Consider the following 8,708-nt stretch of genomic DNA (forward strand, 5'->3'; position numbering starts at 1 on the left):
ATAATTCATTTGATTTTATCAAATGTGAAATGCATTAATTTAAACTGATTACCTTGAAATTCTGGCAATGTCATTTAAATTTAGGAATATTGCAATTTTCAAATCAATATTTTAGCAAAAATACCCGATTTAAATATATATTAAAGGGGATTTCAAAAAAGGCATCGAGGAGAGGAAACTTTAATTGGTAAATATAAAATGTCTTTAACAGGTGTGTATAAAATAGATCAAACTTAATATCATATACATGTAACCACGCCTATGAAACATATTTCTGAGTTTATTGTACGGTGATTTTGAATCAACTTCATAATCCTAAAACAACAACACGAAGAAGGGACAAAAAGAATATTTCTCATGATGTTCTTGACAGGCACATGGATTATCTGTTTAAAAAACACTGACTTATGAGCTAATTGTTAGCTCGTTTTCTGAACAGGAACAAAAACTACCAACATGTCTGAGGTAAAAATATTGTGTGGGATGGGGTTTTTGCCATTTATCTTACTATTTGTTTCTACTGTTGAATTGACCGTATACTACATCAATATTCTGTTTAGACCTCCATATTCAATATCTTACATGTCTGTCATAGTACATATCTATAGGAAAATTCATCTTGAGCATAAATTTAACTTATTCTAAAAAGAATGATACATTATAAACTTAATTCGTGAAACAGGTCATCTGTACAAGAAAATCCTATCATTTGGTTTGTTAACTTAAACTTGCCAACATGTCAATCCACAACACTCTCCTTCCCTTGTTAAACGTGGCAGACACTCGTCCTTACAATTATGAATACAATCTTTTACACCTGTAAAAAATATAATGAAAACAACTCGAATAAACTTCAGGCATCTGAAACGATTTTCTGGATTTACCTTCATCGGGAATCCTAAAAGCCGAATATTTGAAAGCCAAGGATGTATAAGAACTGACGTTGAAGAACTAGTAATCAAATATTACCTTAATAAATCCATATATATTTCCTTTTTCTCAAAATATTTTGTCGTAACCCAAAATAAAAACGGATAGGTCATATTCTCAGTTTACTGATTCCAGGGTTTTAGCTATACTCATCGTCAAGTATTTTCAAATTAGCTTTACCATTCTATGACTGATGATCCCCAAGATATTTGTATTTCATAAAACAAAAGGATAACTGTGATGCACATTTAGTCTGTTGTATTTTGACAATCTTGCATGTTGCATTAGAAGGACATAGTTGTTTTAATGAAGTTCAATCAGTCCTTCAGTTGCTTCATTTATTTTTTTACGTTGTAAATGACATTGTTTATTAAATTAGGATCATTCAAGAATCCCTAATCTGTGGGAGTTCATATTTTAGAACAGTTGGAATTTTATTTTTGAATTCTCGATGAATTCCTTTTAATTTTGTTAGAAGATTTTATGAAAAGCAAATATTCATTTGTTAAATTTTTGTTGTGCGTCCAATTTTCCGATAATTATTATTATTTTTCATTAGGTATGTCCCCCCTATCGTTTTTCTTTATCATTTATTTTAACCATATTACTTACATGGTTTAGGTGTCGTTATCGGAGTTGGTGTACAACAAAACCTGTTGCCACAACAGTCATTTGTATCTTTGGTTCCATCACAGGTTTCACCCTCACTCATACATGTAGAACCAACAGGGCATGTGTCTAGGAATAAAAAGATGATGGATTAAAAAGATATATCACATCGGAGTCTGCTTTGTGATGAACAAAAAGGATTGCTAAATCTAAATTCATATTTCAAAGGTATAAATATACCAGCATTACAAAAAAAAGTAAACAAAATAAAACAAAGACACAAGTCATGTACAGCTGAAATGAAACAAAAGATTGAATAAAACCCATCTTCCATTCTTTACTGAGATGTTCTCAATTGGTCAGGTGGAGTAACTACTTCCTGGTTAACTACTTTCGAATACGTAGGATCAATAGAGTACTACATGTGTCAGTTTGTTTATACTGGATGATTTTTTTGGGGTATTGATACTGCTTTTACTCATAATACAAATGCCCAAACATCTGGTTTGTTCTCAAATGTAAAAACAAAATAGAACATTACATCTACACCTTCTTGTAACAACCTAAGAGTGATATATGTGATAAGATCCTTAAATATAAGTCATGATCGGTGATGAACGTAATGAAATATAGAGGTTTTGTTAATGGGTCTTGTTGTTGCAAGATAATTAAAATATTGAAAAGTGCAAATCCCAAGTCAGGAATACGACAGTTATTTTCCAGTCAGTTGATTGATAAAGTCGAGGGTATTGTTTTTTTCAATTGTTATGGACTGCACATATTTGAATGTATCTTAGAGTTTTTAAATACTATTTACCTTATACATGACTCAATGTAAATAATTTGAAAATAAAGCCGATAAGAATATATTTCTATGGAACACAATACCCTAACTGATTTATTTAGATGCTCGGTGACTTTTTGAGTTGGTCAATATTTTAATTCGGCATAACTATTCAACAGTTCACTCTATAATGTACATGACTTTTGTGTACAAAGTTTCAAATTGACATGACAACAAACTACACTAAAACAAAAATATATCCTACAAAAAAAAACACTTTACGTTTACCTGATACGAGAGAAATTGATTATCTGACGGACGGATGCATATACAGAAAAACATAATGACACTCCTGTTAAAGTCGAAATTAATATCACATTAGCATAACAATTCAACTGACTGATTTGACGCATAAGTTTAGATTAATTTGCCAAGAGAGAAAGTTTAAGACTGGTCATCTTAAGTTGAAATGCAGAATACGTTCACCCTGTTGACTCACTCGGTCGTATTTATCTAAAATGTTTCTCTTCGTTTTCGGTTGTTGCCTTGATTTGTCTCTTCTTAATCGATTTACGATATTTCATTCGGCAATCCTCGGTAGATGAGGTTACGGAATCGGCCGAGTTGAGACGATTTACGACATTGGTGAACTATTGTTTTCTTAGTTTATATCATGCAAATTATATTCTTTGGTTCTATTCATTTAGAATAATTGTTGGAAATATGGAAGACAAAGAATATATTTTAAGTTATTCAGTTTTTCGTATGTGTACCGTTCATTTCTCACATTTGTATTCAATGCTAGTATATAGGCCTTGACATAAGTTATGTCGGTTGGTAATCAATGATACGATAATTATTGCTAAAATAAATTCGTTACTTACCAGTACATTTGCAACATGCCTTCCCACACTTGCACCTGACAAATAGTTTTTCCACATTACCTCCTAACGATGGACATGTATCAGAGTCTGAACAATATCCACCTCGTTCGGTACATGCAAAGTTCGGTTTACCTGCAATTTTATAACAAATTATTTTAGAGATGATAAGTAAATCCAACCCTGTAATACTACGAAAATCTTTAATAGGTAATATATCATATTCTTGTTAAATGGATCACTGCTTTAACTGGATAATCAAGACAATGACCAGACGTAAAACGATGAAAAGAGAAACAATCTACAAAATCACTTCAGAGAAAAAAAGCAATTGAACAATACGAACTCAAAAGTCAGATTCTTAATAAAAACTGTCAATTATTTCACATATATGAAATAAATTCTAAATGTACTTTGTGCTTAACAGTTGTGTTGAAGAACATTTTGATACAATAATGTGTAAGGGTTTCTTAAAAATAGGATGACATCAAATTATTAATCTCAATAAATTGATTAGTATTTGAATAACAATACTGAACAACACTTTCCTTCCGATACAAATTAGATTTTTGCTAAATTTATTTATTTATTGTCTTTCAAACGAGAAATAAAACGACGACAAAACAAGAAACAACCCACAAAATCACTTCACAGAAAAAAATAATTAACAACAATTTAACAACACAAACCGAAAAGTCATATTCCTCAAAGACTATCAATTATTCAACAGCCGTTGATGAATAAAACATGGAAATCTTAAAAATTGGCAGTAAACATTTAACATAATGAATTCCGTACTTCACATAGCAAAGCATGTACGTTGTACTAAGATTTGATTTGTTAAACCAATCAATAAGCTACATGTATGTTACAACCTCTGCCTACATCGATATATATTTGTATCTTTCATCATTATCAAAAAAATCCTTTACAATACACACTTACCTTTACACTGATAAATCATTGTTATTGCCACTACTAAAACGAGCAGAGCAGTTTTCCCCATATTAGCTATTTGAAAGGTAATTCAGAGAATGCCTGATACGACGATGGTTATTGCTTAAATATCTAAATGAGTCGGATCAATGGACCAATAAGGAAATTATGTTGCATTATGGGGGTGTTATTGTTTTTGGTTTTTGATTGGTTCATACGTGTGAATTGCATGATGATAATAGTTGTTTTAAACGTCCTTGACAACCAAAGGCAAAGGACGTTGTTTTTTTTACTCCTTGTGAACATTCAAAATAGAAATATAACAGTACTTTCTGTAGAAAAAAATATGTTTTAATAGCAACATACTTATGTTTACGATGATAAAATCATTTCTTCAACCATCAGAGGTATCGACCACAGTCCAACAAATTGAGACAGTGCACGACTGCTCTCATGCGTTTTACTGACTTGAAACAACACATGAAATACAAGAAATTTCGTTACAATTATCAAATTATAGATCTAAATACGGTTGGAATTATCCATATGTATGCAGCTACGACGGAGGTTTTGATTTCGAACTGCGTTTCTCTTTGTTTTCTGCAGTTTTCTTAATCTGCATGTTATTTTGACATTTTTGTGATTAGAATTGAACTTTCCGATTTGTTTTCTTGGGGTTGTTTCTTTGGGTTTTTTTTAGCAACTTAATTCATTTTGAAGCGACATTATGTCTTTGTCTATGTATATTAATTACATCTGTTCAAATGCATATTTGTAAATAGTTATCAAAGGTACCAGGATTATAATTTAATACGCCAGACGCGCGTTTTGTCTACATAAGACTCATCAGTGACGCTCAAATCAAAACAGCTATAAAGCCAAAAAAGTATAAAGTGTAAGTTACAATATAAATGTTGCCCTCATTTAGCATGTTACTTCAATGAAATACCTTATAATTAGTACAAATATATCTTTTTTTTTTTATTATGGATACATTGTGAAGTCATACTCGTTTAATGAAAATATGAATACGATACGGTGTAACAATAGTCTTTACCAGTGCGTATAATTTGGTAAATAAAAAAGGTCTTCAAAATATAAAATCTTTACCACGTTCATATATTAAAAAAGAATTTATAGATTTCGAACAGAGTGCTTAGTTGCTCCCTCTTAGTCGTTGTTCTCTACATGTAATTATCAACACATTATATTCTACAAAACATTAACTGTTAGATTGAATCTATTAAATTATAGATTTAATATATCTGTTGGACATATACTACTAACTCATGCTGTCAGTTTAATACAAATACTTCCTCAAACTTGTTTTGATTACAGCTGTTGATGAATTTTTATCCCCAAAAAATGCATTTTTCTTTTAAACAAAACTTCCTTGTCTGATAATATGTCTAACTGTACGATCAATAGTTCTGGATAATTTTATAACCAAACGGTCATTAACAAATAACATTGACGGTACTAAATGAGCATTTCGACATTATATGTCCCTTCAGTTATACTCGATATAAAAACAATTGAATATCAAAACCCTTGAACAAGATATGAAAAGCTTATCAAAATAGGCCTAAACTCTATCCACATCGAATGAGGAATCTGGGCCCTAATGCATAAAGCTACTTAAGTTAAGATTTTCCTTAGTAAACACTTAAGTTAAGGAAACTCTGCCCTTTTTACCTACGTGGTATGCCTAAAAAGTCTTAAACTAAGTATTTCTGGGGGGACTGGGGAAATCAATTTAATTTTCAAATATGTAGTTTTATTCTTATGTTATAAGGCAAATTGTCCATGAATTTGTTCCCCTAACTGGTACAAAATAAGAAAGTTTTTAGAACCTGCTCAATGGGATTCGAGTCGATATAACATACTCGAGTTTCTTGTGCATAATTTGGAGTTTAGTATGACGTCCATTAATACTGAACTAGTATATATATTTGTTAAGGGGCCAGCTGAAGGACGCCTCCGGATGCGGAAGTTTCTCGCTGCATCGAAGATCTATTGGTGACCTTCTGCTGTTGTTTGTTCTATGGTCGGGTTGTTGTCTCTCTAACAAATTCCCCATTTCTATTCTCAATTTTATTGTAATATTTGAACCGCATTCAAATATTTTGTCATATTTACTTAAATATTCAGTGATATATTCCCTGTTTTGATTTGAATTCATGGAAAATTGATCCTACCCCCCCCCCCCTTTATCATTAGTTTAAGTGATAAAAATGTATGATTAAATCGAAATCGATCGTAAAAAATATAAATCTTAATCATATATTGTAAGAGTTGAGAAATATATGTATGGTTGTCTCTAGAATAAAAGCATACCACTCTATCAAGGAACATTCATGATAGATGAATGCTAAGTGTCTTAGAGATGGGACAAATCAGATTAATACGTTTTTCTGGAACTTTTTTTAAACCAAGATTTTACTAACATGACACAAAGGTTAAAATACGTTTTCTGGAACTTTTTATTAAACTTAGATTTTACAAGTATATAGCATTATTAAGCTAGATGATTTGATACAATATAATGTTCAGTATTCATTTAGCGACTCTTCGTGTGAGTTTTGTCTGCAACAAAAAAAAATGCTAGTGGATAATTTCAAAGTATTTTGATATTTTATCATTAATCATTACATGGATAAGTTGTCCCACTTCTTTTCGATCTCTTAAGAATCTCTCCTCATGAAAATTTTTCTATACTTATTATATTGTTATTTCCTTCTATCCCCATGTGTGACTTGGGAATATACATACGGTCAGTTTGGTATTCTTTCGACAGGCAGCAGAACCCTTGCCAAGGTAAGGCGTCCGTTTGGTTGTGCTGAATGTATAAGTTCGCAGCCACGTTCGTTCAAAATGGGGACGTTAAGTCAAATGCCTCGTGTAGAAAGAGTGTCATGCTCTCTTCATGTTTATAATTCTTGCATCAATTGTTTGAGAGGTCTGTAGGATGCCTGTTACAATGCAAAAATGTTCCCAGACCTTCAGGATCTACCAGTTGTATTTATAGTCTCGATTTAGTGTTAATTTGATCGCGTCCTGAACATCCATGAAATATTTGCAACTAGACGTTGATCAAAAAGTAAAAAACGACCTTTTCAATTGGCTAAGTATTTTTTTTAATTGTTAACACTAACATCAATTCAACCTTAGTTCTACGACTTTAGAAGTTACTCATCTAGGGGAATTCTTAATGACATCTTAGTTGAAGGAACACTAAAGTTAAGATGCTTCATGCATACGGGCTCATACCTATGCACGAGGGAGACATATTCCTTAATTTATGAATGAATACCACAAAAAAATAGAGCAAATGTCATGAAAACAAGGTGCGTTTGTTTTATGCAATTACTGAAGTACTCCGTATTGATACCTTCAGGAACGAAGAGACAACACGCAGAGGTATCGATCACATTCCAATGAATCGAGACAGTCCACGACTGCTCAGGTGCAATTCATTGACATGAAGCAATATATGAAATACAAGAAGTTTCGTTACAATTATTGCTTAATAGATCTGAATACGGTCGGAATTATGTATATATAAATAACTGAAAGTTTGAGGCTACGAGGTTAAATCGAGTCTTGCAGTTTATATTTAGAGTGGAGTTTCTCTGATTTTCTGTGATGTTTTTCCCTATTTGTCTTATTCTGTATCTTTTTTTGATTTTCTTGCGATTAGAATTGTACTTTCCCTTATGTTTTCTTGTTTATTTGCATTGGTAATTCAATTTATTTTAAAAACGAAATTATTTCTTAGCTTATTGATATTAATTGCAGCTGTTAAAAAAAATGTTTGTGTAAATTGAGGTGGGGCTTAATTCGACATGTTACTTCCATGAAATGCAGTAACATACTTGATAATTTGTGTGAATATGTCTTTTAAACGGATACATTTTAAGAATCATAATCATTAATGGAAATAGTGCTGCCAGTCCGTATGATTTTGAAAAAAGAAATTTCTTCATGAAATCTTTACCAGGTGTACACTACCAATTGGATTTGAAAGTGTAGAAAGTATGAGAAATTGGTACACTACCAAGAATTTACACACGTTTTTTTGGTACATTTCTACCGTGGTTTATATAGTAGATAACGGCCTAAGACGTTGATATGTCGAACGATCTGACTTATGATTATTGTTAACATCATAAATTGTTTTAACATCAAATTAAGGCGTTATCAATAGTCCAACAGGGAAGACAGACAAATCATATTAAGTAGTGGTCAAAATTCCATCACGGTTGCATTTAATTATTACAAAAAGTGGTTTCATATTATCAAAGGTAATTGGAAACTGTTTAATTACCTTAATATGTCTTCTGGGTTGCTGTCTTTTATTCGAAACAATTTAGATAATTTTTCATCATTGCTTACGTCCTCATAAAAACTATTTAGGATCTTGAAATTCACTAAGTTAATTAAAGTTCATTTAATATATTATTATTTTTTCACTAATTCACTCACAAAAAGGTTCGAGTAAAAATCCAAGCAACGAACAGTTTTCCCTCGTGACTAAATTTATTTTTCGTATAATTTTTGTAACATTA

General features: G+C 31.4%; 1 long non-coding RNA gene across 1 annotated transcript; it reads right to left on the reverse strand.

The window, feature by feature from the left end:
• Positions 1-732: 732 nt before the first annotated feature.
• On the reverse strand, positions 733-3,525 carry LOC143043583 (uncharacterized). Its single transcript, XR_012968480.1, has 3 exons — positions 3,208-3,525; positions 1,543-1,668; positions 733-817 (listed from the first exon to the last, which is right to left on the reverse strand). It is a non-coding gene; the product is annotated as an uncharacterized LOC143043583 (long non-coding RNA).
• Positions 3,526-8,708: the final 5,183 nt, after the last annotated feature.

The sequence above is a fragment of the Mytilus galloprovincialis genome, chromosome 8 (genome assembly GCF_965363235.1).
Source record: "Mytilus galloprovincialis chromosome 8, xbMytGall1.hap1.1, whole genome shotgun sequence".
NCBI classification, from domain to species: Eukaryota; Metazoa; Mollusca; class Bivalvia; order Mytilida; family Mytilidae; genus Mytilus; species Mytilus galloprovincialis.